This window comes from Nilaparvata lugens, chromosome 7 (assembly GCF_014356525.2).
Source record: "Nilaparvata lugens isolate BPH chromosome 7, ASM1435652v1, whole genome shotgun sequence".
NCBI classification, from domain to species: Eukaryota; Metazoa; Arthropoda; class Insecta; order Hemiptera; family Delphacidae; genus Nilaparvata; species Nilaparvata lugens.
The window spans coordinates 25,318,815-25,338,959 of NC_052510.1; the positions used below are offsets into that span (position 1 = coordinate 25,318,815).

The 20,145-nt window shown below is 33.8% G+C and overlaps 5 non-coding genes across 5 annotated transcripts; 3 read left to right on the forward strand and 2 right to left on the reverse strand.

Moving 5' to 3' along the window:
* Nucleotides 1-5,305: 5,305 nt before the first annotated feature.
* Trnas-aga lies at nucleotides 5,306-5,387 on the reverse strand. Its single transcript has one exon. It is a non-coding gene; the product is annotated as a tRNA-Ser (tRNA).
* Nucleotides 5,388-6,470: 1,083 nt separating this feature from the next.
* Trnas-aga lies at nucleotides 6,471-6,552 on the reverse strand. Its single transcript has one exon. It is a non-coding gene; the product is annotated as a tRNA-Ser (tRNA).
* Nucleotides 6,553-9,523: 2,971 nt separating this feature from the next.
* Nucleotides 9,524-9,605, forward strand: Trnas-aga. Its single transcript has one exon. It is a non-coding gene; the product is annotated as a tRNA-Ser (tRNA).
* A 4,340-nt stretch (nucleotides 9,606-13,945) lies between these two features.
* Nucleotides 13,946-14,017, forward strand: Trnaa-ugc. Its single transcript has one exon. It is a non-coding gene; the product is annotated as a tRNA-Ala (tRNA).
* A 3,301-nt stretch (nucleotides 14,018-17,318) lies between these two features.
* On the forward strand, nucleotides 17,319-17,390 carry Trnaa-ugc. Its single transcript has one exon. It is a non-coding gene; the product is annotated as a tRNA-Ala (tRNA).
* Nucleotides 17,391-20,145: the final 2,755 nt, after the last annotated feature.

A 20,145-nucleotide genomic window follows, 5' to 3' on the forward strand; every position in this document is an offset into this window, starting at 1 on the left:
CTAACCAATTTTTCTTATTTTCGTTCACATCTAGATTCCTTGAGCCTTCGCTCCCAATCTTGATTAGTTCCATTCATTGTAGTAACAGTAATCTTAATGCTAGTGTATACTGGAAGTAGAATATTCTACATTCTTGAATTTTCTTATTTTGTGATAAGGGCGTGATAAACAAACCATGAACCCTTATTCTTAGAACGCCTTTTTGAACTTCACGCCGTGATGTACATTGGAGTGAATAAGAATGTTCTCTCACAACAATAAAGTCCATTATTTTGATCAGTTCACAAAAAAATACTTGCAATTATTTCACGAAACTGGGAAGTATGGAAAAAGGACAAAAAGGTAGTAGGCATCACAGATGTATGAATGTGGTGAATCTTTCTTCATCAACTGATTTTTCTTGTTGATCTAGAGGAAATTCATGCCTGAAAAATGTTGAATGGTTGATTCGATAAGCTAAAATATTGAGTAGACGTGACTCGTGATACTTCTACTCCATTTGAATAATTTGATGTGACATCATGCAAGGAAATGGATGATTGATTCTCAAATCAAGCTGTCTTTTGATTCATAAAAAATATATTTACTATTTAATTTTTGGTACTGAATGTATGAAAACTCAATTGATGTACAAGTATACTAAATGGATTGAGAATCTTCTTCTTCTGGTCATTTTTTTATGAAGAGAATTTCCTTATCAATGATAGATTGGATTTATTTGAAGTAATATCATGCAGTCATTATCCAGATCCACCAAAATACCTAATGTGGTAAAATTGAAGAGATACTACTCCACTATCCAATTAATCCAAGTTATTAATCATAACATGAATACATGAGTCATAAGAGCTCCAGTGAAAATTATGCACCGTAACTATCAACATCCATTTACGAGTGTTTGAATTCATTGATCACAGAATGGTAGGCTCAAAATTTCATTCAATCAGATTATTATTATTTGAAACTAAAACCCGCGTAATCTCTCAGTAATGAGATGTCCAACCACGTTGATTCTGCTGTATGCTTCACTCCCTTGGTGATAATGTGTGCTGAATCTGCAGCCCGGGGTTAAGCCCTCAATCTATATTGATGCAAACACCATTTCTAATCAATCGGTGATCGGAATGGGAGATGGGTCGAGTCTATGTGTGTGGAGCAATCCCTTCAGCCAACACCATCAAGTGCACATTCTAGTTGTGTGGTGGACTGTGCAGTGTGCACTGTGTGTTCTGGGTGAACCCATCCTTCCTCAAACAGACCATGGTTTGCTTGAGACTAGTCCGGGAGGCATACCTAAATTGACAGGTCTGCATCTGGAATCTAGAGGTATCTCCCAATAAGTAGATCTGGATCTAAAATTCAGATATTTTATCCATTTATAAATGGATAAATTTACATATTGAATTTACAAGCATTCATGAATGCTTAGTTGTTAAATGATGTAGATTTAGTGTTGATTACGTGGTATGTTGAATTATTGAGCTGACAGGCAAATGGACAAATCACTATTTGAAATCTAGAGGCATCTATAAACGGACAGATCTACGACAAAACTTCAGTCACTTCTTACATTCATTCAACAATAGAAAAGTTGATAAAAATGATTACATTCCAGGATCATGTTCATCCAGTTGATGAATAATATATAAAGCGATTCGCAATTCTCTAGCAAGACATCTAAGATTCATCTTGGATTCTAACTCATCTGAGATTCTAAGTTAGATTCTAAGATTCTAAATTGTATACGGTTGACATATATCCGGTAGATGAATAATAATTTATATCGTATTTTTTCGCTGATTCAACTGGATAATGCTATATTTAACAACATAATGACAAAAATATTACTGTTAATCCCTAAATGGCTTTGTTTACGTGTCACATCTCGAGACACAGTGATTGTAAATGGATTGAAATTTGTAGATAGTATCAGAGACAATAATAATATAACTTACTTATAACTTACTTATCCTTCATCTATGATAGTATTCTCATCAACAATATAATACATCTTATTATAAATCATGATAGCAAATCATAATATCAACATAAAATTCTGAAAGTATCATGAGAATCAAAAAAGGGTTATGGCGTTATATACAATCAATAAAAAAACTTGCTTATTTTCAAGTACTCGCGAGGCATTTTATTAATTTGAGGGCGCTGAATCCGAATCTGAAATCACAATTTTTCTATCTCCATTTTTACGCGATCAAGGTTTTGGTGGATAGGCAAAAGACGGGCGGTTTGATGGAAAAAGATTCCCGATACATTTTAAGTTTGACGACTTAAGCTTGAAGACCCGTCGTCCATTTAACCGTCCAGACGCAACGACTTACATGTTCCGACTTTTGCTTGAGCAAAAGACTGAAGCTAAACTTGAGCGTCTGGACCGGGCTTTAGACATCTCGAAAAATAGAGGCAGATGTGGGAGTGAAAACAGTAGACTTTAGTGGTCCAGACCTAATTCTAGAATATCAAGGTATTTCTAGATGAACGAAGTAGTATTTGAATCTTGAAGACATCTCAAAATGTACTGATTCAAATTCCCAAATCAAGACGTTTTTGACTATCAACGTAAGATACTGTTGTTTAGAATAATTAGAGCATAGGTGAATGCCGATTGATCGATCTATTGATGCAACTGATGTGATAGGCAGGCATGCGATAGAGATCCCTTATAATGTAGGTCAAACATTTCCAAGGCTGAACAACGACGAAACAAGTTTTTCGTAACTAAAAATATCAGTAGAGTGCACAATTTATAAAAGCAACATATACTTTTGTAAAAAGTTAACACTCGTTCAATTATTACAATTATTGCTGTATATCAAAATATACCCCATTTATTGGGGTATTTGTTGAACGAACCAATTTTATTAAGAGTGGTCTTCTATTATTCAATTAGTATTCACTATTGTATTGATGATTTTTTGTATCTGATACATTCTGGTGCGCAAATTTAGTTAGTGACTTGTCACAAATAAAATCTGTCAGAGTTGTAAATATATCTTTTTGCGGTCGAACGAGCTACGCAATGTTTATATTGCGGTGAGTGTGGTTTTTAGCGAAGGATTGCCGCCAAAATAATATTCCGCCAATCAGCGTTTATCCTGAGGACGCCATTTCTTCAAATAGAATAAGCGGGATTTTTGTTTACCAAAATAAATAGGGGTTTCCCAACGTGACGCTAGCCAAAACGAGTATTGGTGGAGTACGCAAGAATAGAGAAAGACTCTCTTCAATCTCTATCAGCGACGTACTAATTTAGGAAAGGTCACTGGTGGGATACGATATCTCCTTGTGGAAATTTGTATCCTCATCAAGTCACTATTGATACCGTACTGAATAGAAATTGAATGAAAGTATTTTTTTCAATATACAATATCGTAATGACTATAATGTTGACAGCAAAGTCAATATAGCAATGTACATACTGTACAGCCTCCCTATGCCAATAACTTCAGCGATATTGAAATCTAGATTCTCTGTTAGCGCCAGCATTGTCAAAACGATTCTATGTACAGCGTATTGACTTTATAGCGTATTGATATTGTATATTGAAAAAAAAAATATTTTCATTCAATTTCTATTAAAATTCAAATTAACTGAATTGCACTTATTATATCATTCTGAGATCTTACTGATACCATAGAGTAGAGATACTTGTATCATTTGTCTCTACTGATACTAGGTAAGGCTTACAATAGGAAGTAAAAGGTGTCATTGAATTGGATATCTATTTCTTTTTATAATATAGAGAATAATTGCTGTATAATTATTATACAGCAGTTTTATTTTCAACTATATTGAACGAGTCAGAATCACAGGGATGAATAATCACAAATCAGGCGCCGTCATGAAAGCAAAAATAGTATAAATTATATTTCTAATTATTCAGCTAATAATATAGTTTTTATTCTCACATTGAAACGAGAATTCCCACTAGAAGTAGACTGTATTAATAGTTTGAGAGAAGAATGGAATAGAAGAAAATTTTCATGACTAGTGAGGTAGTCAGTACAATTAGTTCATTGTTATGAAAATTGTAACTGAGAATAATTGTGAATTATATAAATTCACTGCTTAGATCATTCATTGTAATCTGTTACATACCTGTAATCTGTTATCTCTGTCATGTCTTGTGTGCTATTTCAATTTATAATATTGCTGCTTCTTTTAGCTTCATTCAATAACTGTAGTATCAATTTATATTATAACTGTTGATATTTGTGATATTAGTTCTTATGTACCTGACGATGTCCATTTATTTGTTAAAATGCTCATGACAATAAAGGAGCACAAGTTCGGTCGTAATTATATTCGACTAAGTTATATTAGCTATGTTAAATAGAAAAGTAGACTGCATCTTGAAATTTAGTTCTGCCCACATCATTGAATCATTTCTATTAGTCTCGATTACTTTCAGCCCCACTACTACCCAGACTGTATTCTACTAATTTCAAAACGACAAAATTAACATAAGAAACTATATTTTGAGAGTATGAGAGTCGTCGGCTTGTAATGGCCCTCAGCAGTAGACCACTCAAAACTATCAAACATGACGCTATTTATCAGTCTGCAACCCAGTTCTGTGATTGATAGTTTTGGCAAATGAAAAGGAATAGTTTTAAAGTACTCTAACAGGGGTTTAGTAGTTTTCTATTGAGGTGGGATCCATTCAAAAGATTTACCACTGATAGGGGTGCATTCGATATTTTCTTTGTTTACTACTTACGGTAGTTCAGGGTGGAATTGGGTTAGTTATACTCCAACAAATAGTGTTTCTATGTGATAGTTTAAGACTCAGCAGAAAGAGAAACGGGTTAATAAATAAGTGAGAATGTGATTGAGAGTGGACTTGTGATAAGATGTGAGAACTAGACGTATTGTTCATGGAACTGTTGATACTCCTTCGATTGTTTGATAGCCTACTTGTAATGTCTCAAGGAGTATGTGGAAAGAGCAGTTAATTTGAATCAATTTCGAACATGTCGGGGCATTTTTGGAACACTACTATAAACAGTGAGATTATTTTCTACCGCATTTGAAGTAGAAGTTTCCTTCTTGAAAAACCCATGAAAGCAACGATAACAAAAGTTTTAAAATTGTAATCTGTATGGAGCAGTATTGAACATCTTGAACAAGGCTCTGGCTTGAAAATATTTTCTTATGAATTGGGGTCCACAGTGATTGTTGAATTTCAATTCCAATTTTGTTAATGTTGTTTTTAAAGGATCAGTCTTAGGTATTTGAAAATTTGTAGTAATTCATGGCTTGGAAAGAAATATATATAAAAAAGTTTCGCAGTCGGTAGGACTCGAACCTACGCTCCCAGAGGGAATCTGATTTCTAGTCAGACGCCTTAACCACTCGGCCACGACTGCTTATTATTTAAACAAATCATGCTGTTTAAATTTGATTATTATTAATCAAGACATGCAATAATATTGTAAAAATGAATAAACTTGCATTATGATGCTTCAGCATTATTTTGATCTGTGACCTCATTTGAAGAAGCGTGTGTTGCATCTAATTTCAACCAAAGTTATTGATCAATACTGTTATTGGTAATCTAGTGATTCAGAATTATTATTGATGAAATTAATTATAGGAAAATATTCAGATTTTGACGATTAGAAGTGAAATATCACCGGAGAAACTTCTTCGACTATCTTCGACCACTATATGAAGTCACATCACATTTCGTACAGAATCTCATGCACTGCATTCTGATTTCCATGGGTGACATGTCCTCAGATCATGTGTAATACCTCGATAGACTTCGAATTATCATAGAGGAAAATAATTCTCGAATAGGCGGTTGTTGAAGGGCTTGACAATCATTCAATGAGTGGGATATACTTGACCAAACTTATTTACGCTAGATTGCACCATCCATGATAAATTTTTTTGAATTTGTCGATCATATCTTCTTAAAACTGGGCTAAAAGTTTCACTATGGGATAAGCAGTGTTGTGCTTTTGAGAGAAGAAACACAATAATTATAAAAGACTACAAGAGTTAGAATTAGAATTTGCTGCTTTCACAAACACGAAACACAAAAGTCTACTGAGAAGTGTTGCTAGTTACTGGTTTCCGATTATAACCCAGCATTGAAATTGCTATTTCTTGGTGCAACCCAGGAATCAAGGATTAAAGTTTGAAGTATTAGAATTATTGAAGCTACTAGAAGTTATAACGGTGATAGTTATAGCTTACAAAGTTGAGCGAAATAATTATCTTACTCGGAACTTAGAAATTAATTGTTCTTTGAGATTCATCCTGGGTCTATACTCTTGAAGCTCCTCGGGTTCTATACAGGAATGATCCTTCCAGGATAATTTGCGATTAACTTATCATGTTCGATTTTAAAATAATAATATATAGATATTGGTTACTAAGTATAAGATCCAGACCTTCTAAAAAATAAAAGTTTCCAAGTGTGTAAAATTTGATAAAAAGATGATCGCAGTCGGTAGGACTCGAACCTACGCTCCCAGAGGGAATCTGATTTCTAGTCAGACGCCTTAACCACTCGGCCACGACTGCTTGTTATTTAAACAATTCATGATAATTAAATTTAAATTCAATCAATTCGGACATGCAAGAACTCATAAAGCTGGTTAATGATGACTCAGCAGCGCTTCAATCAAAACAATATTGATTAGAGCATTAGAGAAAACAGGCAGAGATATTCACAAGTAAATTTGTAAGTCATGTGATGATTTTGATCGATAACCTTTGGTGTATTGGAAATAGCCTCGAATATAGTGGCTCAGATTACCATACTTACGAACTTTATTAACTACGTAGGTAGAACCATGAATACAACGTATTGTAAGTAGAACCATATGGTTCGTAAGTAGAACCGTGGGGTCCCATCTGACCGAATCCCAAAAGGTCGAAGAGTATACTTTCCCATATTATGGTCGAATCCCATCTAGCCGATTAGATTCGATCAATTGCAACGAACTACAACATTTTTCTATCAAATGGGATTCGACTGTTTGAGAATCGGTCAGATGGGAAAATCAAATTTCGACCTTTTGCGACAGTTGAGATTTTCGGCCAAATGGGATTACTATTAAAACTTTTCGATCATTTGGGATTCGGCCATTTGGGAAAGTACAAGAACCATCAATACAACCTTTGTTGTATTGAGAAGAGACTTCAATGTAGTGGTTAAAATTTCCGTACTCACGAACTATTCGAACTACGTAAGTAAGACTATGAATAGGTTCGAACTACGTTAACAAAGAGGTGAAGACCTTATTTATAAAAAATTACTTGACCAAATCCAGTTTCAGTGTCTAGCAAACAAGTACTAGAATCGTACTGATTAGCCGCTGTGATTGATTGCCAAACCGATATTGAGTTTAAGATATTTCAAGAATCGTTCATGAATACGAACCTTCAAGATTGAGAAGCAATGAATTTGAAGCAATTCGTTCGTTGTTGCATGAATTTACTATACTGCGATTTAGTTATGAAGTCTCATTAGATTACTGCAAACTCACAAGACGCTCTTCTGTTGTAGTGCAAAGAGAAATAATTATATTTATCGATTTGCAGTTCTTGCCAATATTCTTCACCGAGCTTATGTATTTTATAACTCTTTATTAAATAAGGTTTTGTTCATACTTTTCGTGGATGAAAAAAATGAAAATTTTAATTTAAGTTAGGGTCGAAACTAGTCGTTGAAATATTTATGTTTTCAATCATAATGGGTACTACAAGGTTTTTATATTGTTTTCATTAATTTGTTCGTAGATGATTAATTTTTAATAGATTTTAAATTTCAATATCTCTTAAGCCAGTCAGATTCAATCATATTTTTCATTCTTTCAACCATTTTCATTATCACATACTGGCAATAATGTACACCGAAAATTTTAGTAGAGCTACTTATATTCTATTCATAGCTACGACATCAATTTTCCTAAATATAAATTCCTAAAGCATTAGTTCTTCCTATTTATTACGGAAACATTATTTTTATTGCTCTACAACTGCTCTTTTAATCCAACTTTCGTAATCGTAGCCATCCTGATTTCGATAAGTTGTTTGTTTTTCTACATATGAACCAATCGATCTCCCAGGTTTACCCCCTCTTCATGAACTAGGACGTGATGGTTTAGGCGGGAAGTGAGATGCTGGCAGTTGGCGGTTGGCGCCAAGTCCCGTCGCTGACTGACCGGTTCATGCGTTCACAGAGGTTACCTACCATCTCTTACGATTTCTTCTTTTTTCTGTCTCTCAAATGTGCCTGCCTTGGCCAGGCAACTCTTGCATATCACTTCTTATCCACTGATATAACTCATACAACACTTTTCCTCCACTACTTCCACCACCTCTTCTACGCCACAACTCCCTCGTCTTTCTTCTACTTCTTCTTCTTCATCTTATTCTTCTTTTTCTTTATCTTCTTTTTCTTCTTCTTCTTCTTCTTCTTCTTCTTCTTCTTCTTCTTCTTCTTCTTCTTCTTCTTCTTCTTCTTCTTCTTTTCTCAGGAATATTAACTTTCTCTGCAGTTCATCTTTCTTGTTCTTCTTCTCCTCATCCTTCCGGTCCAATTCTCATGTCTCTTTCTTCAATTCCTCCTCATTCTTTCTATTCCTTCTAATCCTCCTTCCAGCCCTCTTCTTCCTTCTCTTTCTCACCCTCATCATCTTACTCCCAATCCTTCTTATTCAATCTCTATAATTTTTCTACTTTTCCAACCTTCTTCAACTCTTTTTCACCTTCTCATCCTTTATCTCTATCACCTCCTCCTCCCCCCCCCCTTCATCGCCACCTGGTCCACTTCCCCACACTCCTCATTTTTCTCCTGCTTCTATTTCTCCACCTCGTCCTGCTCCTCTACTCGCTCCTCCTTTTCCTCCTTGAACCTATCCCATATTAAACCTGGACAGGTTCCAAATGCACAGCTACCGAGTTACTACTCCAAGCGCCATCACTTGGCGCACCTCCCCACCCCCCATCCTAATACAAAACTTGATTTTAAATACGTTTTTAACCGTAACCTACTCGCAGCCTACAACCTCTGTTATAATCCACTTCTCTGTTTACGATATAGGTTTGGGTGAGTTTGTGTGAGTGTGTACAGTGTAGTATATATATACCCTATACAGCTTGTGCGCGTGAATATGTGCTCGATTACACTACAAAAAATGAATCTATAATCTTTGTAATTCGGAAATAAATGAAATGTAAGTTCGAATTTGCGAATTATAAAAAGGAGTGTCTTTTATAAAAAGGAGTGTCATGAATGAATTCATGAACCTAAAGTTTTCTTGCAAAGAATTAAAAAAATCTATGTATTTTTTATGTTTTATACTCTTTACTTTCTTTCATCTGTCTCTGATTCTGATCACCATAATTTATTATCTTCTTCGTTGATCTCCTCTTATTCTTGACCTAGAAACCGATCCCACTTGTCATATCGGTGGTAGTCATACATAAGTTAAGCTGATTATGTTCTAGACTCATATACGACGACTACAATTTATAACTTTCATATGCAGTCGTGGCCGAGTGGTTAAGGCGTCTGACTAGAAATCAGATTCCCTCTGGGAGCGTAGGTTCGAGTCCTACCGACTGCGAAACTTTTTTGCTGCATAAAAATCGCACAATATATACTTCAAAAAATATTTTTAAATATGATTTTTCCAAAAATAGATTTCGAGAGATCCAACCATCTTTGAGATTAGCAGATTTATATTATTTCAGCTTGATGTTTCTGTTTACTCTTGAAGGAGTAGAGACGCAGAGTGACGCAGAGGGACGCAGAGGGAGCCCCTTTACTGTCAGCTCAATAGATAGAAATATTATATACTTCCTTTAATTTTTATTCTTCTTCAATATATCTATTCTGATCAATTTTTACAATTGATTGAATTTCAAGCTGACACACAAAAATTTGGATTTTCGCAAACAAAATTCATATCACTTTTACAAGTTACATTTGTACTATGCCTTTCTGATTGTTGTATCAACCTATTTGTAACATGACAGTATTGCATGCCGTTTATAGAACAGGGTCAGTTCATAGAGCAACCGTTCACCTTTGTTTGCATAATGAATTTTATTACACTACAGGATTAATAATCACTCCCAACAAATGTAGCAGCTTGCTTTATTATAGTATACATAGAGTCATTATTTGCAATATAATAGGAATAGCGTGACAACTAACTTATTACGATAGATACAGTATTCGTTATGAGGCTTTATCAGTATTGTATTGTAGTACAAAAATATGAAGTGTTTATTGATAGAGTTGCTGTTTGCTTTCATGAAGTTTACATCAAAGTTACATCAAAGTTATTCCTACTCTTGGTAGGAATAGTGAATAGCAAATACGTTTTTGGACTTAGAACAAGACAGTTTATTTACTGTACATTTCGAACTACTTCAGAATTCTCTTCCATGGTCACATCACATCACTTATATAGTTGCAAACATTTGTACGTACTATCCCACTCCTATCCATTCAATATACTGCATTAAATTTTCTTCATTATTTGAATTTCCAATCTTTTTGAGAGCTATAAACGAAGAACGAAATGTAGGGATCGCAAAAGCACAACACATTGATTCCAATTTTCACATTAGAACAAGGATTTAGTAAAAGAGTTGATAAAAAATCACCACGCATTTATTTTATATTCCAATAAATCGATCGATTTCTGAATAGGGACCACACGGTTGGTGTTCTTTATCCAGTCTTCGTGAAATCCTATAAGGAAATAACACTGCAATAAATAAGTCACATATTCCACTTTAGGAACGACTCACCAAGGATTGACGCAAATCTTGTCAATCAAACCAATAATGGCTTTTCTGGAGAGAATTCAGGAACGAATTTTGTTTTTTAATTTCCCGAAGCAAAATTTGTAAATCTGTTTCCAGGAAATCCATACTTGGAGGACATTTCTTTTTCAATCATACAGCAGATTGGTGATTATCACCATTCCAGAAAGTTTTCTTTTTCCAACTTGTAGAATAAAGATTTCGCTTGAAAAATAATGATATTTAGGTTTTAACGAAGATTTTAACTAAAATGGAATAGCTTCCTGTGATCTTGTGTTTCTTGATGTTCAGAAGCAGAGATTAGCATTGAAATGACTACACATTCTTTATTATTCATCATACATGGATACATTGATACAGTTGGAGAGAATAAGAGTGAATCATACAACGACCAGTTTTAGCAGTTCCAATTTTTAATTATTGATTACATAACAGGTGATATTCATTTCTCTGAGTAGCTCCAAAATTGACAAAAACATTAAAATTAAACTTTAAAGAAATTATCCTTTAATTTATATCATCCGATAGTTATTCCACAAGTATATCTCGAAGTTCAATAGAAATGATTGAATAAAAAATCTGTCTTCATTCTTATTTACTATTCAGCTAAAACGAAATTGATTCCAGTGAAATACATTATCCAACTGGAAATCAGAAATATTCGGCTTGTGACAATATTATAAATAGAGTAATTCAAAAATGTTAAAGTGGCTTCATTATTTGATTTGTCGTATAAATTAGAATTGAAACTGTTCTGGGCTTGAGCCTCTATGATACTTTTCTGGAAGTTGTGTGATGCTAAATAATTTAATTAATAAATGAATTGATCGAATTGAAAAATTCGGTTAATCGGAAATTGATTAATTAAAGAATATAACTGTAATTAGTAAAAATAAGATTCTCTCACAGGAAAATGTTGTCATACTGCCATTTTATTATTGTATTGTTTCTATTATGGTGTCACTCTTCATGTATAATGTATGTATAACACTTGATATACGTCAACATATTTTTTTCGAATATCAAAGAAAGCGAAAAAGGGGGTGAAAATTTTTATTGAGTTTATAAAGGTTCCAAATATTATTCAACCTAACACATCAAGTACGTCTATTGAATGTATTGAATCTCCCTAACTCTCCATCTGAGTCATCACATTACATCTGTGGTTTAAAAGTGAGAGAGAGAAACACTGATTAATTATTTATAATCAGGCTTGAAGCTGAATACAAGTTATGAAATGATAATGGGCATTGAGAAAAATAAAGAGGTATCAGCCGGAAACACGAATTAAGTGAAGGAATCTATTGGTGGGGGGGGGGGAATGAGTCACTGTCTGGTATCTCCTTTGCTAGCCAATCAGAACGCTCCATCAGAATCAGGTGATGTCTGAACTTACAAAGTTGAGGAGTAAACACTGTCCTCTCACTTAGCCAACTCCCTCTCACTCACTCAATCTTTCTCACAACAATATCTAGTGTCTCTCTCACTCTCATAAAGATTGTTTGGATGAGTTCATAATGAAGCTCTTTCCATAAATTGTCTAGACTATTATGTTTCTATTGTAATATTTTCATAGATCTTGCTGATAGGTCTAGATGTCTGTATTGAAAATGTCAAATAGTATAGGCATTAATTGTAAGGTTTAAAAAAATGTAATACATTCTTGAGAGGATTGTATAGTACGATTGTGTCTTATTAAGCTCTCTTTCATTTACATATAATACGTCACCTCTTTATAAAGTCATCAAATAGAGTATCAAATCAAGAAAATCAACTTGAGAAAACAATGAATAGTCTTACAGAAAATTCTTTGGAGAAGAAAATAAATCTATATTGGAAGTCAGTGTGAAAGACTTCGTTGGCATTAATTTTGTTTGATCATATTCATCTATTACAAATGGGCCTGAGATAAGCCTGAGCTATAAGTCAAAATGTATTGCCAACTTCACAAATATTGAATCTAATTCTATTTCTCCAAACAATTTTGAATAACCAACTAGCCTATAATTACAGAAGATTTCTAACCACAGCTTCATCAGTCGAATATCAGAATAATGCATGATTTGAATTTAATCTAAAAATTTTACAATTTCTGACGTTGTTTTTCAATGAATAACGATTTGCCTCGGCTTGGCTGCAATCGGTAAAGCATGAGTGTAAAAATATATAAGTCATATTAATATGTTACAAATTCTAAAATGCTCAATAATAATTTAATAATTGGTTGAAAAACACTATTTCCAGCATTCATCTATATCTTGATTCAAAACTATCGGTATATTTATGTTGCCGTTGTTGACTGTGTGCTGTTGCACAGTATGTTATCAGTGTTGTAACAAATATTCGTATTTTAATGAAATAATATGCATGTGATAAGTGATAGCTATGCAACAGGAAGGAAGCAGATAAACAGGGCTTCAAGAAGAATAATACTTGCATCACTGTTTACTGTTTATAACAATTATAGTTCGTTGACCTCGGAGTTCTACAATCATCTCAAAAGGAATTCATTTTAGAAATACGAAAGTGTGATAATTATTATTATTATAATTATAGAGAGGTGAAGAAAGCTGTCATCAGCCACTTTCCATTGCTTTATGTGTGTAGGTGCAGGTAATAGATATTACATAGATAGATATCTTTCATATTATAGGATATAGGTAATAGATATTACCCATCATATCACATAGCATATCATGAATAAATAATTGGCTAACCAATATTGGTATACTGGTTGACCACAAAGTAATGAACTACGTTCAAGTAATGTAATACATTTAATCAATCGTAAGCTCTTTTGCACAATATTATTATTGATAATTTTATTCTTGTGAATTTTTCGTGATTGTATGTAGTCCTATGTATGAGTTTGTACAATTAACAAATGAATTTGAATTTGAATTGATGTTTCGTTTCATAAACCTTATTGTTTTTTTTTCTCTGTGATCGGGCATTCTACTAGACTTGGTGAGTCAATGTAATCGGTGAATTGACGTGTTTATTGTACGTTTTGCCAGCAGCAGAACCGAGATTCAAGAGAGCTACAGGATAACTTGTCACTTGCAGAACACTACTGTGATGCACTTACTTCAATAACAAGTAATTAGCTTTCAAACTCATTAGATGAACTGGGGATGTAGCTCAGTGGTAGAGCGTTCGCTTTGCATGTGAAAGGCCCGGGGTTCGATCCCCCGCATCTCCAAATAGTTTTTTTATTATACTGATGTATTTTCATAAATTAATTGAAGAAATAAAAGAATAATATTATTGGGAATAATTTTCTTCTTGAAAGATATTAGATTTGGCAAAACATATTTTTTACAAAATCTTCCTCAAAGTCACCATTGTATCTGGCTTACAAAATATTGGAAACTAGCAGGAACCCGTGCTTCGCAAGGATCTATTTTCAAAATCGATATCTGAAAACTTGACATAATGAAATTTTGAAGAATTGAAAATAGGCCTATAACCATCCTTGGTTAATTAAGAATCTAGCCTATATGCAAAATTTCAAGTTGATTAGTCCAGTAGTTCAGACGTGATAATGCGTCAAACATAATTTTCCTATCCCGTACATGTATAAGCCAACTCTTTATTTTATTATAGATATGGTTAACGACTGCAAGAGATAGGAGTGTGGAACAGAATAGTTGTGAAACTATGATAGCCCCAGAAGTTTCTCGAAAACAATAGTAGGTACCACATGAACTTTTTGAAAGTGATTTCAAAAAAATGTTAAAACAACAGAACTGAAAGTTGTCAACCTTATCATTCTACCTCCATTTAGAGAGTTCGATTCTTGTTGGCAAGAAACATGTTATTGTTATTTGATAACATTATTTGATCAGAAATCATTGTTAATTTACTAAACGATAGGATAAGTTGAATAGTTTCCCTTACAGGGGGAGTTTTGACAACCCACAAAACTCATTTTTCATTTGGGGAAATATCGAAAAGGTGCATAGGATCTTATTTTTTGTTCAGCTTGCCAAAATACCCCTCATTTCAATATTAAAATTTTTGACTGACTCTACAGTGAGTCAATAATTCTATCATGGCTCGAATAATTTTGAAATTGTAATAAAATAAAAATGGTAGAGAATAATTAATTCATGTGAATGTCAACACCTTTATTTAAAGACATATTAACTGCATGCGTTTTTGTATTGCCGATACAGCATTGATAAAACTGTAGACGTTTATTTATTTTGTTCTAGCTAAAAAATTAATAATCCATACATTGGGCATATACATTGCATCAGGAGAATGAAGTAAATCAAAACTATGGTTTTCCTAAACATATGTTGTTGACATAATTTCTTTGATGCAGCTGTTTCACATTCGCCATATTATTATACAGAGTTTGTGAAAAAAATATAGATTATCAAAACAATACTTTTATTATATAATAATATTAAACATATTTATCAATTATCAGAACAATATTATTGAGGTTGAGTGGAATCAGGTAGAAAGCAATAACAGAACAGATGTTCTTTTTTGAATTTCTATCATATTATTTTGTTATTTCCAATGATTACAACATATGTTAGAATATCGCATGTCAATAAATAAATTATTTCATTTCCATATGGCACTCACCTTATCATGTTCATAACCTTACTTAATAGAATCCTTTTTCATCCTTTGAAACCCTTAGAGGCAATATATCTCAAAATCCGTTCTTAGTGCGCGTCTAGCATGTTTGAAGAATATTTGTGCAAAGTTTCAAGTCTGTAGGACAATTAGTTTGAGCTGTAGTGTGATTTTACATCAAAATTTTCGAAAAATGCCCTCTACTGGACCCCCCTGTGCTCCTGATCGAAATTTTTCTGCATAGATCTAATTTTTTTTTGTAGCTGAACAAAAAAGTTCCTCATGACTTTGCTGTGCAATGAGCGGTTAAAAAGTACAAAATTTTGGGGGGGCCCTAGCTCCCTCAGGGGGGAAAATTTCTGAAAATCCTTTCTTAGTGGATGTTTTCAGGCTACCATAAACAATCGTGCAAAATTTCAAGTTTTTAGGCTCAGTAGTTTGGGCTGTGGTGTGATTTCAGTCTGTCGGGGCTTAGTATTTTATAAGTATAGAGATAATAAATTATTATACTACCCAATTATTGTTAAAATTCAATATCCTTATTCAGAGTTATTCTCAAATGTCAGCCAGAAATTGAACAGAAATGATGGTATTGCAATGACAATGCGTTTTAAAATGTGAATAAATGAGATAAAATGCTGCACTACTGAAAAAAATACTCGATGATCAACATATTTTATCACAGAACAATTCTTCATCGCGTCCTTGACATTTGAAGAAGATGCAGTTTTAATCATAATAAGATTGATAGCAAAAAATTACTGTCAAATAAAGTCCAAGCCTTCTTATCTTTATAAACGGAAAATACTCAAATTCTCTCACATTTTTTTCATTTTCTCATTATTTGTATTCAGACATTTTATTTCGTCAAGCAACCTTGGAATTGTGGTGGAAAGCGTGAACTTATGTAGTCTTCAATATTTTCCGCCGATCCCAATGCCTGGTAATGCTCTTATTTGTAGTCAGTCATTCAATTCATACGATTATATCAAGCGAGGTGACCTTGAATTTGAAATGCTAGAAGGAAGCCTTTGTCTCTCGCTTACCAAGTGATAAAACTCGGAACTCCGTTGTATTTCCTCTCCTAGCACGAGTGTAGGCGATAATATTTTACATTGTTGACCTAATTTTCCAACGCCGTATCTTGGTAGCTCATCGCCTCTAAAGACGTTTTTCGTACCGCCAGTGAATTTGAGGAAGAATATCTGTTATCTGCTGAATGGGAAGAGTAATTGGGTCGTAATTTCAATGCTTGCACTAATTACATCCCAGTGACAGGAATGAACAGAAGATAAGGGTTTTATTGAGGGAGAAAAACGTGTTGAATAGTTGCAAAGTAACCAAAAAACTAAAAAAGAAAAACTATATTGAACGATAAAAACTATGTATCCTAAAATTGTGACTTATTCATCGGAAAATAATGTTTGTTTATCAAATGAATGCAAGATTTGATTATTGACTTTTGCCATTATTGGGTGTAAATTGCGAAATAAATGTTTGGCATCGGACTCAGAATGGCTCGTATAGGCCTAATGTATTATTTGTCATCTCATTATCAATAACTACTACTGCTAATAGTTACTGTAATGAGAGTACAGACAATCGATATGCTCAAACTTTGAATTGAGGAGTTTGTAAACATTTGCCCACTGAATCTGAAGAATAGGCCTATTCCTATTTGATTGTTGGATCAAAGCTTGATCATCTTTCTAAAGTAGAATTATTAGTTAATAATGGAGTATGGTGGTCAAACTGTGATCGATGTTAGTGCAGCGTGCATCATTCTCTACGTATTCAATACTCTCTGGTTGCCAAAGTCACTTTATTCAATCTTGACATGAAGCTTTTACCAGACCTGCTACTGCTTTCCATTCAACACACAACAAGCGAAACTGGTTTTAACAACTGGGGATGTAGCTCAGTGGTAGAGCGTTCGCTTTGCATGTGAAAGGCCCGGGGTTCGATCCCCCGCATCTCCAATACTTTTTACTAGAAATTTTCTAATTTTGTAGTTTAATCTCAATGAATGATTTGAAATAGCATTTCTAATTTTATTTATCAATGGATGAATTTATATTTTTATTCTACAATCACTTGCAGAAACGATCAACATGCTCAAGCCCAGAACTGTTCCCGCATCTCCAATACTGTTTACTAGAAATTTTCTAATTTTGTAGTTTAATCTCAATAAATTATTGGAAATATCATTGATAGCATTTCTAAGTTTATTTATCAATGAATGTATTATATTTCTATTATACAATCACTTGCAGAAAGAATCAACAGGCTCAAGCCCAGAACTGATCCCATTCAAATTTAAAACAAAACACAGTTGAAAAATATGCTGGAGAAGATTATTGAATAACTCAGCGGTAATAAAAATATTCTGAAGATTTCTCTTTTCACCTTCAATCAGTTCAAATTTAAATGTCGAAATCCTATGTCTATCTATTCCTTCTAGTTGTGAATTTCATTCTATCTATTCACTCTGTTGACATTCCAGTAGCAGACATCTTCCAGGGGGTTGACAACATTTAATCTGGATTCTCGTTCAATAAATATTATGATAAATTATTCTTCAGTTTTTTATTCTTCTGAACGCTCGTCTACAAGTTGCAAAAACTTGGGCAACCTAACAAGATCAATTGATAATTTTGAACGATTTGTCAACACTGATGAGCTGATTCAATACAGTAATAATAAGAATTATAGTGATTCAATAATAGAGTTGACCACTGTTGGGGTCAAGTTCTATTCATTCCGACCATTCAAAGCATTAATGCATTATAATTATTAATCATTGAATAAGCTGTGATTATATCAACAAATTTGCTTCTAATACGCATCAATATAATATTCTTTCAACGAATACACATTATGAACCGAAATATGATTGTTGTTCTATCAGTTTTAAATCTGTAGCACAATATATTGTTTTGCATAATATAGGTACGTCATGGTAATTTGCAAATCATTTTTCATAATGATAGGTCACCATAAGAGAATTTCACTAACTTTTTAGATTGCGCATGTCCACTAGTATTTTGTTTGACAGGCCAGAAAGTGGGGTGTACAAATTGGCAAGGGTCAGTTTGGACCACTCGAGCAAACAGGGGTTTTTTGATGGATTTTTTCTTGTTTGAAGGGGTGGGGGTGGGTCGCTAATAGTGTCGACATTGTTGTGAGGGGAGGGTCGGGCGTATTGAAATTCAATGGGAGGACGTTGATTGTCTTTTTGTGCGATGGAAATTTGAAAGGGGAAGGGGAGTTAATGATTGAGGGGAACCCCTGATACATTGTCATTCCAAGTGGTCATCACAGGTTTGAGCCAAGACAATGGACCTCGACGTTTACACAATACTTGCTATTAGTAGCTAAGTGGCGGTACGAGTGGTACCATACTCTGAAGTACAGGGATGGCCCCAATTCTCCAGCATCAACGTGCCCAAAGGGTGGGGGAAACCATACAACCCTTCAACTACAAATTTCCATTTCCAATCAGCCAATATTGAACTGCACTTAACACACGCAAATTCTCAACATGAAGCCATGAATTGGCATATACAATGAATTTGCAAATCAAAATCGCCAGATTTGAATGGAATTGTATATTTCCATTTGCTTCCCTGTGCGTGAGATGATCTCAATAATCAGGGTTCAAGTATAGTGTGAGAAGGAGAATAATTGTATTCCTTATACAATATTACTGTGCTATATTCTCCCTGAACTCAAGTTTTTTCCCAGAAATGTTCAACCAACTGAAACAATCATAATTGAAGCTGGAGCCTGTTTAATAAGAACTCGGGAACTCATGAAACTGTAACAGATGACATTATCAATTTATTACAATCCATCATTGTTCCTACTAAACAACGAAGATAAAGAATATATATAGTGTCGATCCCAAAATATAGAAGTCAGTCCGATATTTCACACGCATAATTTTAGAAAAGATATTCAGTAATATTTTGAAACAATTCTTGATTTTGTAAAATTTTATAAATTTTGTATCATAATACTTGTGGTGAGATTTTTCCATGAATGCCAATAATTTATGATGATCCATATGACCAAATAATATGATGATCCACTGTAAGTGTTTTTTCACAACTGTAAGAGAGATTGTATGAATATTCACCAGTGTAACCTGTATCTATCTATATCTATACTGGTTGTAGGCCTTTATTCAATTAAGTTGAATTACATAACCATATAGAAACATAATTTGAAATTCAAACCACTTTTCCTCATAAGAATCCAATCGACTATAGAAATAGGTTGGAAAATGATTTGTTTAATAGGATGATATCGTAGAAATGAGTTTGAGATTTCTAGAACTTCCTGATCTAAAATTGCAATAATAAGACGCTTTGTATTCGAATGTGAATACATTCAAGTATTAAAGTGTATTGGAATGATTCATTTACTGCTACACTGTACCTGCATGGATTAAACATTGAACTCCAGACAATGGATTTGCTTCACGTAACCTTGAAAATATATTCTGGAAGTCATGTGTAGTCGATTCAATATTTTTCGTTCGAAATTGAGCAATTTCAAGGGAGGCATTGAAAAATAAAATATTCAAGTAGTAGCCCACCGACGGGCCGTCCACTGTCTACGGGCGCTTTTTAGAATGCCATTAATTCATGAATCTTTCCCTGATGTGACGATTATCATTCAAATCGTTCAGTACACAAATTTCTCTGCTAACCGCCGAGTGACCATGAGTTT